Raw genomic sequence first — 20,479 nt, 5'->3', positions numbered from 1 at the left:
GAATATCACATTGTAATGGCTATCCACAACTTTTTTTTATTTAAACCTGACATATAACTCTATATCTTTATTGATCCCAAATGGAAATTCAGTGAAATTTAAAAACACATGGACCAATATATGGGAAACATATGGTTAGTAGTCCGTGAGGTATTCAAATTCATATTTATTCCACGTGACATTTCTCCTAATAAACAGCCATATGAATGGCCATGACCTTTAGGAATACACACAAGACCTATCCTGGAGGGACGAAAGCGGTGAAACTTGATGGTGTGCAATGATCATATAGCCAATTAGCCCACATTAATGACGCATGATCTGTGTAGTGGAGATGGCAATCAACTGCGGGCTTACCGGAAGAAAATTTCAGGAATTTTGGGTCCTGTCATAACAACCTCAAGTTACTAAAAGAAGACTTCTAAGCTCTTTGTAATGAGCTCTCCGATGGATAGGGGAGGGTGCCCCAGATATGGAGTAAATGCAGACAGCAAGGTAGCATTTCTCTAAGCAGAAAAACGGAATGACCTTCTCAACTTATATAACACACTTGCCTATGAACCAAAGTCACAGGTTCAAACCCCACTTACTACTATTGTTTCCCTGAGCAAGATGCTTAACCCTGAGTGTCTCCAGGGGGACTGTCCCTGTAACTACTGATTGTAAGTTGCTCTGGATAAGGGCGTCTGGTAAATGCTGTAAATGTAAATGGATTGACATCAACAGCACAGGTCTAGTCATTAAGAGGATTAATTATCATTACATTACATTATCGTAGACATAGCGCTAATGTAGCATCAGGTATGTCTTCAGCATTTACAGAAATATGCATATATATATACAATAAAGTTTGCTGTTATCTGTATCTCAGATAGGAGGAACTACATACCCATTCAGATGATTTCTTGTACCCAGAAGATAAACTTTAATGATGGCTCCTAAGTCTTTTTTTTAGTGTTTCATTACAATAGGAATGATTGACAACTCTCACACACCCTACTTCCTCATTCTACACAACTTAAACCCCCTACGGTCAATAAATCACGCACAACGGCAGGAGCCTCATTGCAATAACTGACAGATGATTGGCAATGTATTTGCAAACACTCCCCATTGTGTTCTGCCTGATACAGCACCTTCAAACCATTCCGCTTCACTGATTATCATTAAAACATCTATTCATTTGTGTCTTATTGTGATCTTTTACCATTATCATACCCATATGGCAGCTGTTGCACGTAACATATCATGTCTGGCTTAAAGCTTTCATCCAAATTGAGTTAATTCATTAGCATTGTTATAACCAATCAGCATCTGGGGGCAATTCAAAGTGAAGAATTGTAAAAAAAATGTTTTACAAAAAATGTGTAGGTTACATCGATTTTCCCTTTGATACAGTTGAACAGCAGTTTGTTAATTCACAATCCAATTCATGCCATCAGGCACATGGAAACAACATTGAATAAAGGATTTTTGGAACTGTAATGATGAAAGGAAACAGAAATTCTTACCGAACATCTTGACTCAAGTCAGTCACTGGATTTAAATCTGTGACCAGTTCATACAACCTGGAAAAATAGCCTATCAGGCACCTGTTCTTTTTTAAGCCCTGAGGTAATAAGGGCAATATACTTTGGTACTTTACAGAGCCTATTTTTAGAAAAGAGAATCCATTAAGATCAAACAAATGCTAAACTGCAACTTAAAAAAAAACGACTGTTTAATTAGTTGAATAATTTAATATGCTGTCAGCTGTTGTACAAAACTGTGCAATGGTGAGTTTGGCTAAAATTGGCCTAACTGGAGAAGACTGAGTGGCTTTCAGCACTGCTTGTTAACTCATTCCTTAAATAAGATTTATAATGAAAGGGCAACAGGCTGCCATTTGGAGCATTCCTTTAGGCTAAATATCTACTCCGAACCAATCTCTGCATTTTTAATCAATTATTATGCTTTTAATATGTATTTTTAAAAGTTAATATGCTAGGCCTACTACATGGACAGAAAAGGAACAGGAAACAGGAAAGAGTACAGATAATGCCCGAAGACAGGAAATGGAAAAAAAACACATTAATCTACACACAAAATCAATTAATTTTGGCTTCAGGTGGTGACGTCCTGATGATGAGCAATAGATGAGCGGGACGAAATACATTACAGATCACCTTGTTCTCTTGAATCTAGAACAAATATGGTGAAATGTGACCTGCTCTCTGTGACTTCCACGCTAAACTGAATACAGACCCAGTCTAATGTGAAAGTCGCAATTCTCTGTAGTCCTACTTTCTTCTTCTCCATTTGTTTCAGAGAGCCATATGTTTACCGAACGGGCAAATTAAATTTTTGACGGGATCTGTGTAAATTAGCCTCGCTGTGTGACTTGTTGAGAACTTGTTATCAGTCTATGGCAGCAACTCAAGCGGAACGATATGAATGACACAGCAGAATACTAAGCTGTCGCATATAAAAGCAGTTCCAAGCACCTGTTGCCTATATGCTCCACATTATACCACATTTATGCCTATATACCCATTACCCCCAACAGAGCCATTGTTTTTATGGACATCATAATAGTGAAAATAATGTATGCGGTTATCTTCACTTTACATGTCAATGAGAATTTGCAGGTCCCAGTGCTTTCTCTTTTGTGGAAACCGAGTCAGAGTGGCTCTTTGAGTGTTAAAGGTTACTGAGTCCTGTCCCATGAGGTCCATATGCCCAGTGATGCTCAGTGGCATATAAAAACTGTCATAACTGTGCAAACAGCCTTCAGTTTCAAGTCACTCTGGCACCTTCAAAGCAGAAGGGGGACAAGACCGCAGACAGAACTCATTGTGCTCAAGGGGAGAACGCTGGTGCACAGCAGAAGTGTAAATCAGCGTGTGTGACCCTGAGCTTTTCGCACTTCAGGTAGAAAGAGGAGGGATGAGCAGACGGCCAGACAGACGAGAGAAGACAGGAAGTGGCGAGACTGTTACCACTTCCAGACACCACAATAAATACGACGCAATCGTGGTTTCATAATAACATAACAATTGTGAATTTACATTTCTATTGACAATAGCATCGAATTATAATGGCAGCCCTCTCCCCGGCTCCTTCTAGCACCAGAAAATCATTCCTGGTTTACTAAGTACACGCCATGCCCAATCCCCATTACTTATCCTGCATGTTGTGAGTCCTTTATTTTGACAATTTTGGTGTCTTTAACAAAGACCTTGAAACTAATCATATTTTTTTTACTTGGGTATATAGTGAAGATTCAATAGAACAAAATTCACAAAATCTTCTGAACAATGTACTGGAAACCAATGAAACCATTGGAAATCATTGGATATTTCAAAAAGAAATGTACACATTGACCAAACCCTAAGCAGCAACCATATTCTGGTCACAGGAGACGTTTGTTCCAAATCCTGTGTCTGAGCCAGAGGAGAAAAGAGTAGACTAGGCAAGGAGCACTTGCATCTGATGGCCCAAAGATTTATACTCACCAAACAAACAACTCACCCTCTCTGTGCAAAAGAAATAAAGCCAGCAAATGGCAAGTGTGGCCAATTAAATTCACTTATAAGCTCTGCCAGCCGGCAGTAGGGCTTCTGTACCCAGATCACATGACCAGAAAGTGTGCAATTTTCCAAGAAAAGCCAGGCACCGGCGAAGATGAAACTCGTTTGTGGTTCCGGTCACTTTAAAAACTCACTTTAAAGGGCTTTATAGGGCCAGTCGTGATACATGCTCGCAAGTGGATGAAGGGAAAATATTACACAACAAATGCGCCAAGTCTGCTCTCTGACAGACACTCACAGAAAAAATCAATGAGGGTTGGGCTTCGACGGTCAAGTCGCTGGCCTGGTGTCCTTTGTTTCCAGAAAAGTCAGACGCTTTAACAGCGACAACACATTACTGACGGATAAATAGGCAAAAGGTTCTACTCACTGTGTTCTTATTCGCTTGTTTCACGCATTACAGCTTCATCCCTCAGCACGGAAACCCAAAGGGAGCTTTTCTTGCTGATCTTTTGCAGCGTAGTAATATATACAAAAAGGTGGCACATTTAAAAAAATATGATTGCAGATCATTCAGTGCTCCTTGCCTAGTTTCTGTGGGCACGAATGATACTGAAAAAAAACAAAACAATTTAAGGTCATATTATATAACTTCCTTTCTTCTTCCACCTCTTTTTACTCATCACTAAGGCTTTGTGGAAATGGAAATGGGGCGATGGGTATTGTCACACCATAAAATGCCACGTCAACTAGAATTGATTTTATCTGATGTGTGGCAGCAGTGTATATAGTTTCCTAATCCCTTGGTTGTAAACTGTGACTTAAAACAGCCGAGAAAAAAATCCCACAAAACCGCATTCTTTCCCCGATTAACATTTCTGTCTGGAAAATTGGGGGGATCAATCATGCAATGAAAATTAAATGCCATTAAAGTGTGCCATTCTAGCAAAAGTTCCATTCATAAGCCTGGATTGTGCTGAATGCTGTTCTTTTCACTCAATCTCCCCTCCTTCTTTCAATCGCTTGGTAATTTACTGCTCCTTCTCATGCTTAAGGTCACAACCTGCTGGGAACAAACTCAGCCCCCCCCCCCCACACACACACAATCCACAAGGGCATCCGATTCACATTTTCATTATGCTGACAGCAGCAGGATCAATGAGTGTGCATGCTACTCACAAGCAATGTTTAAAAAAAGAAAAAATCCATAAAGGAAAAAAAAAAACATATTTATTTAATTCGCAATTGTTTAATTCCACAACAAGAATGCAGATTCTTTTAATATATGGAACCTCTTAAATGGCAGGAGGAACAAGTTGCCTCTACTGATTAGGAACACTGTCTGGTTAAGCAAAAAAAGTTTTAAGAAATTAAAGATTCCTACAGTTGCAGAAAATATTGAATGAATGAAATATGGAAGTCAATGTAGGGAATGCTTTCTAACATATAATGGAAGTTCATTCCACCACCCAGCCAGGACAGAAGAGTCTGGAGGTACCAGTTGAACAGTGCTGGAGGATCGGAGACATTGAGTTTTGGCATTTGGTATCACATGTGAGATCAGAGTTGCAGAACGGAAATACCCAAGCCTTTTATGAAGATGTGCAAAAATAAAGTACCTAAGTCTCATTTGACAAAACAGTAAAATGAAAATTGTCTGTCACGCTATTTCTGTTTATGTCCGTGTCTGATTTCAGAAAATCTGAATGTGTTGATCCGTGGTTCTGCACATGACTTTATAAAAAAATGGGCAAAGTCTCATTAAAAAAATTTACTGTTTTTCTACTGATGTCAAAAAAACTACTCGAAATTGTTAATTACACCCAGTAATATTTAAAAAAAAATGGTCTGGTTCAGCACCAGGTTATGGATGCTAACACAGCGAGAGCAATAAATTCAGTTCCAAACATAAAAGGTCACAGGTATGCGATAAAAACCTATTTGGTCTCATGAATCGCCAAAAACAATGCTCAGGGATATTTGTTACAACCGCACCCGTTTGTGAGCCAAGCTGTGGGCAATGAATAGTGGCACCCCAGAAACCAGTGTTCATTACTCCTCCACAAAAGCTACTGCAACCGAGATCAAGCAGCCCAAAGATAGAGATGGGAGGCGGAGACTGAGTTAGAGAGAGATCCAAAAATGGGACCTGCGAGGGTGCTGAGGTGGCCGTCCTATCTCGTGATTCTGCTCTCATCCTCGGCTAAAGACGGAGGGTGCAGGTGGAGCGCCACGGGACATTCTCCCTGGCTCGCACTTCACTTTGCTGACCTGCACTCATTTGCATTTACCTTTTTATGGCATTTATCAGACGGCCTTTTCCAGAGCGACTTACAATCAGTAGTTACAGGGACAGTCTCCCTGGAGCAACTCAGGGTTAAGTGTCTTGCTCAGGGACATGATAGTAGTAAGAGGGATTTGAACCTGGGTCTTCTGGTTCATAGGCGATTGTGTTACCCACTAGGCTGCTACCACTCACCTTTCCATCTTTGTGTGACGTGCACTAACTTCAAATTCACACTCTCGCACACACATGTACATGTACACACAACACACACATTTAGCACGAGAAACAGCCAAAGCAGGAAACATGCACGGCTTCAGGAGACGCTCCAACGTTACCTTGAGCCAGGAAACCTGAGGGCCATCTGTCAAGCAGTCACGCCGGACGGAAAGTGAGGGCAACTCTTCTTCTTCATCTGCACCCCCAGCACCACGACGCAGCCAACCGCTCCACTCGCCCTCACTGGGGGAAGTCCTCCATCGGGATCCGTCTCGGATGCGCGCAGCCGGAGCTCAGCCACACGCCTTCCTCCCTCCCCCGGCTCCCTCTGTCCTTCCTCACTCCCCTGCTCTCTCTCCTCCAGCGATGCATTACGACGACCCTCCATACACACGCTCCCTCCCTCCCTCCCTCCCTCCCTCCCTCTCTCTCTTTCCCTTTGTTTCTCTCTCTCGCTCTCAGCAGCTCACGGTAGGCAGGCTGCCTGCATGTGCAGCATGTGCTCCAGCTTTGGTTACAGCCTGGCGAGGCATCATTCCTTCTCCTGCCTCCATGGCTACAAGACTAATGAAAGTCCCTCAGCAGAAGGCACAGAGTGCCGACTTTATTGCCAAGACCGCACCCGAGTATTAACCGAGGGACAAGGCAGAGCCAGAGAAGACCGAGCGGAATGTTTTTTTTTTTTTTATTTATGGAAATGCGAGATGCTCTTCAGTGAAAGAACATATCTGCTGGCATCTGCTTCCATGGGTCCTGAAGGTTCTCTCATTTCACAAAGAGGACCGAGGGCAGAGCAAACAAATTGCGTCAAGATATCCTGCCCTAGTGGGACGAGACTTCCTTCAGTGCAGAAGCTGCATTGCATTCTCCAGAGAAATCGATGACAAAGGCTGCTATTAAAAAATAAAAATAAATTGTAACTTCTGCCAGTCTTAAAAAGCCTCTTCTGTATAATCCTCCAACTTGCCAGACTTTGTCCTTTCGGCGCTGGCTTTTTACTTCTTTTTTTACTGTTGTTTGGTACGACATCAAACTCTTGCCCTCAGCTACTATTTGAACCATTTGCGTAAATCCAGTGAATCTCACATTGAGCAATATCAGGGGAAAAGCTGTCGACAGACAAACATTGCGAGCTGGCCCTGGAGGAAGCATTAGAGATGATAGCAGCAGTAGACCCAGGACTATCAGAGCTAACTTCCCTATTGCCATGAAACAGAAACAAAAACTGTGATACAATTAATAAACAATTTCATATCTCTTTAATAAAATTCCAACAGTCCCGTATTAAACTCACATGAAACAGAAGTCATAATCTCAAAAGGGAACTTGACTAATTAAACATACCCCTGAATTGCATTTGAGCAAATTTAATTCCAAAATCAGCCAAATTTGAATAATAATTTCGAACTAATAATAATTCAGAACTCCGTATGAACTGGAACTTGAAGGAACACCAGGCAACCAAAATATGGTACAAATCCACGTATAACTGAGAAGAAGACATGCATTTGTGATTTCCTAAGAGGCCCAGCTATATGACTTTACTGTTGCTATGGTAACGTTACTATGGAGTAAGGGCGTCATGCCTCAGTTTTCCAATACTCTCTTTCGTTAAACCTAAACTCAACAGGAACCAGTTAATGAGCATCTTTTAGCACGGCTTGACAGGTCAAAAGTCACTGAGTAGTTTTTATTGAAATTAAACAAAGAAATCCAGAAATCCTGGATCCACAAATCCAGGTCAGCGCAGCATGGTTTTGCTGGAGGTACTGAATAATACAGGAGCCATCATCATCATCTACATCGTCTGCTGATCTGATGCATTTATGGGTTAACCAGACTCACAGGAACAAAAGCTTGTGTTGCATTGGCTTTTGGTACATTTCTTACATGGTTGGATTGTGTCTTGATAACACCTTTTGTCATATTTGATTATTGCTTTCCAAATTTCTTTCTGAAAGGAGTGATTCAGAGGTTCTGATAATGACACAGTACGTACGGAAAATGCTTTTGAGTTTGTGTGAAGATACAGTCCGTCTGGCTGACTCCTACGGACACGTTGCTGTTGCCCACCACTCCGCAAGCATGACGGGAACAGGTAAAAACGGTCCCCTTTTTTCAGCCTCATTAGCGGAGCGGGTCACAGGGTCTCTGTGACCCAAAAGAAAGTGAGACATGATGCTTTGAGCAGGGTCACGCTGGTCCATCAGTAGCAGCTCCCTCAAAATCCCCTTCCAGCCAGATACAAATAAGCTACCCACATAAGACACATATGGCACTTGTTTCTTTTAAGTAAATTGTTCTGTATCTTTCTAAGCATGCAGCTTAATTTGCATCTTTTGTAATTACTGGTTATTTCCCTGAGATTTATCTTGATTTGACTGTTTTGTTAGTAGCATCGCTGCATTATTGACACATGTTTTGATGCCTTCAGTGAGAATCTAAAAATATAAATGGTCAAGAAAATAAAGAAATCACATTGAATGAGAAGGTGGCCTGTACTGTACATCCCTTACAATCTTATACCTTCACCTGAAAGTGAAACACAGAAACGAATAACCTACCCACCATACCTAACTCCTGGTGGCCTAGTGGGTAAAGAAGTGGACTCGAAAACAGAAGTTTGCAGGTTTACATCCCAAATCACCAAGGTACCACTTTTTTCCGGGGCAGTGGTGGCCAATCTGGCAAGGAGGCATACCCATCATCGGAGGGTTTTTTTTTTTTTTTTTTAATCCCAAACGTCTGCTGAGCATCATTACATATCTCTGCATCAGGAGCGTGTAGGCATGACGTCAGAGCCGGGCCAGCCCAGGGATCATCGCACGGCTCCCCTGAGAAAAGCGCAGCGCTCAGTGACATGTGCTGCTGTGCGGGTGTGTGAGCAATCAAACAATCTCTGGCGAAGGGGAGGGGCACCTGCATGCTGAAATTATACAGCAGCCACTGTGGTCTGACAGGGCTATTAATATCACACCACTGTGCAGAGAAAGGCTGAGCCACGGAAGAGGCAGCACGGATGGAGCGAATGTTCAGCAAAAAGTACTCACAAAAAAAGAACACTGATGAACACTGATGGTTACTGGGTGGTTACTCATTTAACATTGCACACAAAATGTAGCATTTTTTAATGCATAAATTAGCTTTATCAAAAAAGATTGAACAGTACATGGAGCCACTTCACTATATGTCAGATCAGTGACAATGAGCACTGTAAAAATACAGTGTCAGATTTGCAAAATTTTTTTGCATTTTGCAAAGTGTCTCATGACTTTCTTTGTGGAACGAATGGCATGATGCGAACCATATTCTTTCCCATCCTTCAGTCACTGGCTGACGTCGTACTGGGCAAATGTCAGGATGACAGAGAGCAGAATTACCACGCATTTTACACCCCCCAGCATAGCTTTCATTATTCTGAATGAGCAATAGTGCTTATACTGAGTTGTTCTCCCTGCATTACTGCTTAATAAACTGAACCCCCCCCTAGAATAGATGGTGACGGGGTTTGATGACGACAACCTGGAATTGTTGTTGCTCACAAATACATTTGCACATCAAACATTACAATTTAAAATCCAATAGGCCCCCTCTCTGCCATTAACATTAGCACTCTGAGAGAAGGCTGGCAGAATTACATTTACATTTACAGCATTTATCAGACGCCCTTATCCAGAGCGACTTACAACCAGTAGTTACAGGGACAGTCTCCCCTGGAGCAACTTAGGGTTAAGTGTCTTGCTCAGGGACCCAATGGTAGTAAGCGGGTTTGAACCCAGGTCTTCTGGTTCATAGGCGAGTGTGCTACCCACTAGGCTACTACCACTCTAGTACACTCTAACTTTGCTACTAAATGATACTACAACAAAATATTAATGTGTTCATAATTATTATCCAAAGAGGCATTTATCAAATGTAGACTATAATATTTATTGTCATTTTACAGAACTTTTATAGCTTTCTAAAACAAGGACAAAGCAGTATGAAGATTACCTGTCTAAATAACTGGACTTACCCTGCCCCATAGGCCACACCCATTGCCCTTCCCATTCAAAAACCCAGCCCTTACTTCTTCAGGCAGCTCCGATTGCCTGACCACTACACCTGTACCATCGACTACGGGACACGAGTCACAGACGTCTCCAGAGAACTTCCCGACATTAAAGCCTTGACAGGAAATTATTATTATTATGCAGAAATGGCAGCTTGAACAACATTTCAGATTAAAATTGTTTTTGGCACAGGGCTACAAATCATGCAATTACGGTTTGTAACACATGTAGCTACAGCTAATTAAGATAATTATTGAAAGCCAGGGAAACCACATCTCATGTGCACTTGCCATTTCTTGTCTACCTACAATGAAACTAGCCTGACAACTAATCTGTTAAAGCTGCAAACTTGCCTTCATCACCCCAATTTCTGATTATAATTCTAAAACCTTTTTAACGAAATTCACCAGCAGGAGGTCAAGAAATCAAAGAATTGCACTTCACCTTTCACCTCTGTTAGTGCACTGGCCCCCCTGGGGAACATTCTTCACTGCAGGGCACTCCAGCTGGATAAAGAAATCCCAAAAAACATCATTATGCATATTTTCAGTTAGAGGTCAGGTGCATTCCCCATGGACGGTGTCAGTGCGTCTGTTTACGACCGCCTACGAATCAGAACCTTATACCATCAGGAACTGTCGCATATCAGTGGCCTCAGAGGCAAGAGAAGTCGTGACCGGATCAAATCCACCAACTGTCAAGGTGCCAGTGGATTGCACTTTACCCTGGAAGAAGGAAAAGTCCCTACACACTGCTCACTGATCACATATCCGCTCTCTTACTCTGATTTTACCGCATGTGTGTGGAGCTGCATCACAAGAACGTTTTTTCATTCATCATATTCAAATGATGTGGCATTTCAGTTCTAATGTCTAATCTGTGGCAACAAAAATGTAGAAGACGTGATCATGTTTTCTGAAATAAAAACCAAACTGTAGTGACAACAACATTACTCTTATATTCAATTACAGTTTACATAGACTCATACACTCATTACATACAGTTGGGACAGTGGTCGTATAGCAGGTGAGGAAGTGGACTCATAATGAAAGGTTGCAGGTTCAAATTCTGAACCGCCAATGTGCCACGTACATGAAAGTGAAGTGATTGTCACATGTGATACACAGCAGCACAGCACACAGTGCACACAGTGAAATTTGTCCTCTGCATTTAACCCATCACCCTGAGTGAGCAGTGGGCAGCCATGACCGGCGCCCGGGGAGCAGTGTGTGGGGACGGTGCTTTGCTCAGTGGCACCTCAGTGGTACCTTGGCGGATTGGGATTCGAACCGGCAACCTTCTGATTACGGGGCCGCTTCCTTAACCGCTAGGCCACCACTGCCCCACTGAGGTGCCACTGAGCAAAAGCACCGTCCCCGCACACTGCTCTTCGGGTGCCTGTCATGGCTGCCCACTGCTCACTCAGGGTGATGGTTGAAAAGGGTGATGGAGCAATTGATTAGTGCGTTCACCTGTTAAATGAAAGGGTGGTTCAAGCCCACCCAGGGACAAAAAATGTCTTTGTTACCATTTTGTGGGGCAGTGGTGGCCAATGGTGGCTTCCTTAACTGCGGTTAAGTAGGCCCTGTAATCAGAAGGTTGCCGGTTCGAATCCCAATCTACTGAGGTGCTACTGAGCAAAGTACCGTCCCCACACACTGCTCCCCGGGTGCCTGTCATGGCTGCCATCTGCTCACCAAGGGTAATGGTTAAAAGCAGAGGACACATTTTGTTGTGTCACAATGTGCTGTTCACTTAAAAATCAATCACTTTTAATATTGTCGCATGGAGGATAATCAATTACTACCATGCAACACTCATTAATAAACATGCCTTCTGTGCACAGAGAGGTGGCTTGATGTCACGTCTGCTGTTTGACTGCTCCAAGTCTGCCACCATGTGGACGTTTAGCCACAGCAAGATTTTTTTTTTTTTTTGTTCACTGAAACAACTATTTATTTTTTAATCCATACATTTAAAATTAATCATAGGCCATCTGCTGAAAGTAAAAAATAAATATATGCATATGAATAATTACTGTGCAGCTAAGAGAGAGAGAGAGAGAGAGAGAGAGAGACAGGGCACCCATGGCACCATGGAACACAAACATGAACCCCAGTATCGGGATCTGCGACTTCTCTAATACCCCACTCATCAACATTTACACATTTAAATAAGGTAATGTGTCTATGGCTTTTGCATTTTTTATGATTTTCTCAGAGGAGTGTACATTTCTGTAATGCCCAAATGGTTCTTTCTTAGCTTTAAATGAGCAAATTATATATTGATTATATTAAAATGTAAAATATTTGGAGTCACAGAATTGCAAACATCTTGTTTCAGTGGAACGTGGCTTGCAAATTCCTTTTGGATTATCATTGGTGCTTTATTTTATTTTAAGCGTGGTATTTAATGCCCAGACAGACCCTTACATTTACATTTATGGCATTTATCAGACGCCCTTATCCAGAGTGTTATGTCCCTGGACGTACGCTCCCACGTGTCCTGTGTGGCTGGCTGTGTTTTCGTGTCCCGTCTCTTTTAGGTTGACTTCATGGGAGGAGTTGAAGCCTTCCAGCTCCACCTACCATCTGCCATTGGTCACCTCCACCTATATAAAGAGACTTCGGATGGTGTTCGGGAGGTCCCTAGGGTCTGCTAGGCCCTTACTCTTTCGGGAGGTCCCCAGGGTCCACGGAGGAGGGTCGGCAAGGAACTCTGCAAGGAGCTCCGTTGGGGATCTCATTTTGTTTCTTGTTGCTTTGTGTGATAGACCCTTTGTTGTTTGCCTGTGTTAGCTTTATGTGCCCGTTTTGTTAACTTGTGTCTGTGTTTGAGTTATTCCTGCTGGACCATCCAGGCTGTTTTAATGTTGGTTAGCTGTGTTGAGTCTGCTGTTTTATTGTTCCTGTTAGCTCACTGTGAATAAAAGCACTGTTAGTACGCTTTGTTTGCTGGTGAGTGTGTAACAGTGGACCTCCTCCCCTCCACACCGTTTCTGAGACCCCTAGACTTAGGAACGTGACAAGAGTGACTTACAATCAGTAGTTACAGGGACAGTCCCCCCTGGAGCAACTTAGGGTTAAGTGTCTTGCTCAGGGATACAATGGTAGTAAGTGGGATTTGAACCTGGGTCTTCTTGTTTATGTCTTCTTGTTCATAGGCAAGTGTGTTACCCACTAGACTACTACCCTTCATCTACTCATTCTCTATAGTTACAATAAGCATGCGCTAATCTGTTTTCACAATTCATTCAATTTACAAATCTTAGTAAACTATATCTCATCACAAGATTACAGTAAAGACATCTGTGGGTGTTTGTGTAGTGCCTTCAGAATTCATTGTGTTTGAAGAACGTTCTGTGACAAGGGGCTTTGCGCACTGTGACCATGACACAGGGCTCTGCTCAGTGCTGATTTAATCCTAGATCCCAATGCTGCACGGGTCCTGGATTGGCACAGGATGGCGTACCGAGCAGCGAAAAAGTCGTACACTTACAGTCCACAGCAGAATAGATTCCATCGTGTACCGCCTCACATCCTGGCTTCAGGTTGCTGGACTCCATGAGTGAAATGACATTTCTTATTTGTGTGTGTGGGTGTGTGTTCACAAGAAGGCCACTGTGGGCCATGATGACACACACAGAGATACACTGCAACATTTTGAAATTCTCATCACAACCAGCAGGAGGATGAAGGAGTCGTTGTCAATCAAGGGGGTCAAGCTTCTTATCAGCCAGTCTTTCAGTTATCAGATGCGTCAATCTGTGTCTCACACACACACACACACACACACACACACACACACACACACACACACACACACACACACACACACACACTTACCATTTACATGATTTTGTGTGTGTATATTTCAGACTGCATGATTCAGATGGCTGTGAAAAAAGAAGAGGCGGATAAAAAACACAATATCCCAAAAACTGGACTCCACCTAAATCCCCGGCTAAGACGATGGGGAGAAAGCGCTTCAGTGGGATAGTGAAAATAAATTTGGCTCATCAAAACGTACTCAAGAACAAAGGCTCTTTCACCACACGTCTTTATTATTTTTTTATTTATTTTGCCATTAAAATAGAAAAATGTATAATAATTACATTACAAAAAAAAAAAATTATGTACAAATTGATGCATCTGCATCTCGCTCACTGTGGCAACACAGCACGTGATTTCAGGCAGGAGATTCGATCACTTCCCACATTCGTCCAGTCAACCTTCCGCTGGTTTTATTTTGTATTTTATACAGGTCTGCTAGGACAGGGCAGGAATTGCACACTCACGAATACAAATCACGGATTCTCACTGCTTCATTCCGGCACAACGAAAGTGTGGAATCAACGCAAGTCCACAGCGAGACAGAAAATTACAATCAACTGCCAGTCCCGATTGGACTTGCGACAAATAAACTCAATAAATTCAATAAAAAGACAATTTTAAAGCTATTCAGGCAGCTTTCTTTTGCCCTCCTCTGGTCCGTTTTTAAATGTATATACACTTCCAGTGAGCATTTGTGTGCACCTTGCCATGCACTGCTGCTCCAGCCCAAGGTTTCCAGACTCATTCTGACGGATTTTTCTCATTCACTCGGTTCAGTGTGCAGCACAATGCCATGGGCTGAGAGCCAAGGCGAAGGACCCAAGTCTTTAATAAAGACCCAAGACTTTATTAACACACCACAAAAGAAACCTCAGGACGAGGCCCGTCAAAAACAAGGAGGAGCTGCTGGAATGTTGAGATGTAGGGGCTGCTACCCCAGGGACGAAACCCAGGCAGACGAAACCCAAACAGTTCCTCACGCAGTCGGGGTACGGCAAGCGTATATATCCAGAGTGTTGTAGCAGGCAGGACGTTGCAGAACATCACATTCAGGAGAAACACCTGAACACGGTGGGCCACAAGACATAATATAATATAGACTATATAATAATATGTAGAATATATACATCTTAATATAAATGTATGTGCTTGTTGACATTGATCAATCATCAGAATAACAAACGCTTGAAAAACGAGGTGAAGAAAAAAGGAGGAATGAACTTCTATATGAGGAAATGCCTTTTTTTTAAAAGCCAGCCCACTTGGAATACGGAGCAGGATTAAAACGACTGGTTTGGATTAGAAATCACCAAGGGACATGCTGCTTTCATTAATACAGAGGACACTGAGGACTGTCAGGCTCCGTTCCTCCGCCCGGCTGTGTCCTTCAGACATGCGAGTCGGAGGAACACTGTTCACTCAGAGGTAATCGCTCAACAGGATATTACTAGAGTAATTAACCATGGCTGGCCACGGCCTGTTCAGGAAGGTGTGAGGAGACGTGAACAAATGTTGCAGAGTACAGTGCAATAACATGACATTTAATTCATTCAGTAATAACACAAATTATACACACACATACAGAAACAACAGACATGAAATATATGCAAAAACTATATACAACACCAGACGTGCTGCATTGGACAAAAATCTTAATATCTTATCTTTGTTAAGTCTGTCTGATTCCCGAATTAGCTGTCACAAGGAAATCCATATCAATATCATATAATGCATTATTCTATATCTATAAATAAAATGTCTAGTTAAAAATCATTTGTTTCCATATTGCATGAACTTGCTCAACTTAGTCTTGGAAACCGATGGATTAATGACACTGGGATCCTGGGCACAGGCCTAATGCAAACCACGCAAAAATTATCCACAGCATTTATTATTCATAAAAACAAGCACATATTGAATTATGTATACGGGCTGTGACCTACAGCACTGGAGCACCCCATAAAACCAGCGAAAATAAATAAACAAAACTCAGCGTCACTCCAGCCTCCGCTCGGCCCCCCTCATCTGCCACTTCCTCCCATGCCTCCGGCCTCCTCCTTCAGCCGGGAGCTTAAACACAGTGATTGGCGCGGCACAGTGGTAATTAGCAGCGGGCATTAGTGACGGGCCGTGGCAGAGCGGTCATTAGAGCCACACGTGGAGAAGTTCCACGCATCTGGGCTCTGTGGAGAGCCAAACTTGTTCATGCACTACAACCGTTACGTCCAGCCCAAGCATATTTGTAATAATTTTTTTTTCATTTGGTCATAGTCAATATAATAAAAAAAAAAAATATATATATATGTTTTTCTCTCTGAGCGTCTCTAGGTCCTGTTTCCTGCTGCTGAGACGTACCAACATGAAATGTTTGGGGTGGTAGTAGCCTAATGGGTAACACACCCTATGAACTAGAAGACCCCGGTTCAAATCCCACTTACTACCATTGTGTCCCTGAGCAAGACACGTAACCCTGTCCCTGTAGCTACTCAGTGTAAGTTGCTCTGGATAAGGGCGTCTGATAAATGCTGCAAATGTAAATGTAAACGTACCAGAGGGTCACCGCAGCCACCAACAACACAGCTGATGAAGCTAGAGGGATCTTCAAAATGAACATAAACACTGAACCAGTACCTTCAAATATGGGCAGATCCTGTCTCCAATTCTTCGTTTTTGGACTATTTGAATACCAGCCTTGCGATTGCACCAATTGGACTGCTCTCTTCACCAGATTTTGGGGCGTAATAAGAAATAAACGATGTTGTTCATCTCTCTGTGAGCAAATTGTGACTCGGTAGTGATTTGACCACCATCAAATCTCCACCATCCCACATTGTCCCAAAGGGAAGAGCCATGACAAGTAAAAGGGAGACATGAGCGCTCTTCAATACTTTTTATTAACACCACCCATCAAATTGAGGCACGACCTTCTGACTGACCGTCAGATCATAACTTCATACCTCGACGCCCCAGAGCATTGTCACGTCACAAGAATGTGACACAGACATTAAAAAACAAATGAAATTAATGCTACATATTCCCAATTGACTATTACACAGATCAAATGATATTACATTCTAAGAAGTGCGCATTCCAAACTTTTTGATTAGAACCAAAAAGTGCATTATATGCAATAGCTTATGTTAAACGTGTTTATATACTCCACATGTGTTCATTCATAGTTTTGATGCCTTCAGTGAGAATCTACCAATGTAAATGGTCATGAAAATAAAGAAAACACATTGAATGAGAAGGTGTCCAAACCTTTGGCATGTACTGTATAGTATAAATGATGAACCATAACATAATAGGCATCCCAAGCAACTACACACACACACACACACACACACACACACACACACACACACACACACACACACACACACACACACACACTCCCCCAGGTAAAGGCCCTGCTACTCACTGCTGCGCCTTCTTCACCTCTTTCCCACGCGGGTTCTGCAGCGGGTTGAAGGTCCGGATGGAGAAGCTCTTCAACAGACCGTCCTCCGCGGGTTCCTCCAACTTCAGGTGCGGTATAAGGTGCCCGAACGCCATGGATGCGCGGTCGGCTTCAGAGCGGCGTCAGTTCCTTGTCCGCCACGGCTTTGGAGCGGGGATGGCGGGGTGTCAGGTTCCCCGGCTGCTCGGCTCCCTGCTAGCTCGGTTCCCGGCTTGCTCGGTTCCCTGCTTGCTCGGTTCCCCGGCTGCTCGGTTCCCCGGCTGCTCGGTTCCCGGCTTGCTCGGTTCCCCTGCTGCTCGGTTCCCGGCTTGCTCGGTTCCCGGCTGCTCGGTTCCCGGCTGCTCGGTTCCCCGGCTGCTCGGTTCCCGGCTTGCTCGGTTCCCGGCTTGCTCGGTTCCCTGCTTGCTCGGTTCCCCGGCTGCTCGGTTCCCGGCTGCTCGGTTCCCCGGCTGCTCGGTTCCCGGCTTGCTCGGTTCCCGGCTTGCTCGGTTCCCTGCTTGCTCGGTTCCCCGGCTGCTCGGTTCCCCGCCGGTGCGCAGCAGAGCGCGTTGGTGCAGCTGCGGATTTTGGGGGGTGGGTTTTTGCATACGACAGTTTTATCGTGTCGCCTTTGCTGAACACCTTATCACAGCTCATTAAAATGGGCGCATACACTAAAATATTCACATTGATTCATGAATCAAATGGAATGAAAAAAAAAGAAAGATGCGCAAATACATTGGATGAGATCCCTCATGCTACCACATGTACTCTGTACAGTGTGGAAGCCTGCATCAAGGAAAGTGAACAGTATTTTGTATTTTATTCAAAATCCTTTTTTCTAAAGTGAAGTGATTGTTATTGTAATTCACTTGAGCACAGCACACAGGACGAACTAAATGTGTCCTCTGCTTTTAACCATCACCCTTTGGTGAGCAGTGGGCAGCCATGACAGGCGCCCGGGGAGCAGTGTGTGGGGACGGTGCTTTGCTCAGTGGCACATTTACATTTACATTTACGGCATTCGGCAGACGCCCTTATCCAGAGCGACTTCCAACGTGCTTTCAAGTTACCTCAGTGGCACCTTGGCGGATCGGGATTCGAACCTTCTGATTACGGGGCCGCTTCCTTAAACACTAGGCGACCACAGGCCTATATTTCCATTATCTTTCATTTAAAAAAGTCACAAGTTTCTTTTTGGCACCAACTGCTTCTGTGTTTTCAGTCTTATGTCACTATGTGGTTTATTTTTCATTGTTTTGAAAGAACAAACTTTCATCTGATATGAATAATTTATCCCCAAAATGTCATTCATGTCCATATTGTTCTCACCACTTGATATGTACCCCTTTTTGCTGATTTTTTCTTCACTTTGTTAATGATTGCTTATACACCCTCCAGTTAAGAGGCCTCAAATCATCTTCATATTTGCACGAGATATGACAAGCAGGGGCAACTCGCAGCAACCGTCGCAGCGTAATGAAGAGGAATGGCCTTGCGTACGGTTCTCTCAGCCTGAATAAGTCTCGCACCACCGAATCTTCACCAAGAGATATAATGTCGCAGGGACTCTTCTTGTGTACATTTAAAGGGGTTAATTCCAGGCACCTGTTATAAATAGCACCCTATTAACCTCTCGGTTTGACTTTATAGTGGCTTTATAATTAGTGTGATCGGCAGACAGTGAAATGCACTTTTAAATGTGGGTCGCAGCACGGCTCTCCCCCGAGAACACTGGAAATAGCTGGAAAGGTTGGAGACTAGAGCGATTATTCTAGGGGGAGCCTTGTTCATCCGTGTAAGCTATTTAGAGTTCTTCTGGTAATGTTCCGACTCCACCGTGGAGAGAAATGTTGACAGAATTCATAATGAACTGCTACTGCGCAGCTCAACCCGATATTTTCAAAAGGTCTCAGAAGTTTCCTTACCTGCTCCCCCGAACGCCTGGACCGCATACTGACAAACGAGAGGCAGGCGTGAGTCCTGCAGGCCTGCCAAACGCTGTGAAGTGAAACTGTGAAGGTGACGATTTTCCTTTTTTTTTAATTTCTGGAAAACATTTGTGGTGGTGAGACAAAAACCTAAGCCAACCAGGAACCAAATGGATGTTTTGCAGTGTTCTTGCTCTGGGTGATTATTAATGGGGGGCTTTTTTATTGCTGTCAGTTTTTGAGTGTATAATTTTTTTTTTTATTTTCTATATCTTATTCACTCACTTATTCACTCACTTTACAGCTTTACATAATGACCTATTTCTCATTAGGATCATGGGCTGGGAATCACCCACAAACTTGGAGGCCATGTGGGAGCCTAGTTTTTTAATCATCTTTTTAAAATCTACACAGGACATGGATTTAAATGAAGTTAGCGTCATGTGATTAGATTAGTGATCTTATTGAGATGTCGTTTGCAGGAGCTATGGGCAACATAAAAACATATCGTTCCAGGATGAAAAGAGGTTAAATGCGAGATAGCAGACACCTTTCGGATAATTTTCATTTTTTCCCCAGTCCTAGCTTTAAGAAACACTAGGGGGCACAATTTTACCACTGCAGTTCATAGAACAAGAACAGCGACTCAGCTGATAAAATTAGTTTCAGATGAATTGAATATTAAAATGGAAGAAAAAAAACACACAAGCAAGGCCAGTAAAATGCTTTAAAAAGGCTCGTATAATGTTGTCTTTATTCCAAACAATATAGATTTCACTTGGGCAGCCCATAGTGCTGCGCAGTGAAACTAACTGTATATAAGACTGTCTCACTTCAATCCTTGTGCTTCTACACTCGAGCAGATTTAATTTGATTTACCCCCGACCCCCCTCCTGCTCTGTCAGTTTATCGCTCATTTTCCTATGTATTATAATATTGCATTATGATTCATTTATGGACACTTTTTTGATGAGTAGCTTTAATTTTCTCTGATATTGGCTGTGGATGAAATGCTTACACTTTTTTTACACTTCAACAGCATCGCTATGCCTACAGTAATAATCTATAAAGTGCAGCCAGGCTGATAAACTGTATCTCGCATTAAACTCCTACCAGTTAACTGATTATATAGCTTATTTTGAAAAGTGGCTAATAAACATGTTTGATGAGATCAGCATTTGATGAGAAAATAAAACAGGAAATAATTTCATA

General features: G+C 42.8%; 1 protein-coding gene across 16 annotated transcripts in view; it reads right to left on the bottom strand.

The window, feature by feature from the left end:
- Positions 1–6,370, bottom strand: part of gramd1bb (GRAM domain containing 1Bb) — a 77,217-nt gene extending 70,847 nt beyond the window's left edge. For 12 of the 16 annotated variants that reach the window (XM_029001751.1, XM_029001753.1, XM_029001752.1 and 9 more), the window contains exon 1: positions 6,132–6,366. The gene's annotated coding sequence lies outside the window, so the exon portion shown is untranslated. Of the gene's footprint in view, positions 1–6,131 lie in introns of all 16 variants that reach the window. The other 4 variants (XM_029001750.1, XM_029001749.1, XM_029001760.1 and 1 more) reach the window with 2 other exon arrangements.
- Between the last annotated feature and the right edge of the window lie 14,109 nt (positions 6,371–20,479).

The sequence above is a fragment of the Denticeps clupeoides genome, chromosome 13, assembly GCF_900700375.1.
Source record: "Denticeps clupeoides chromosome 13, fDenClu1.1, whole genome shotgun sequence".
In the NCBI taxonomy this organism is placed as follows: domain Eukaryota; kingdom Metazoa; phylum Chordata; class Actinopteri; order Clupeiformes; family Denticipitidae; genus Denticeps; species Denticeps clupeoides.
This window is presented reverse-complemented; position numbering and strand designations above follow the sequence as displayed.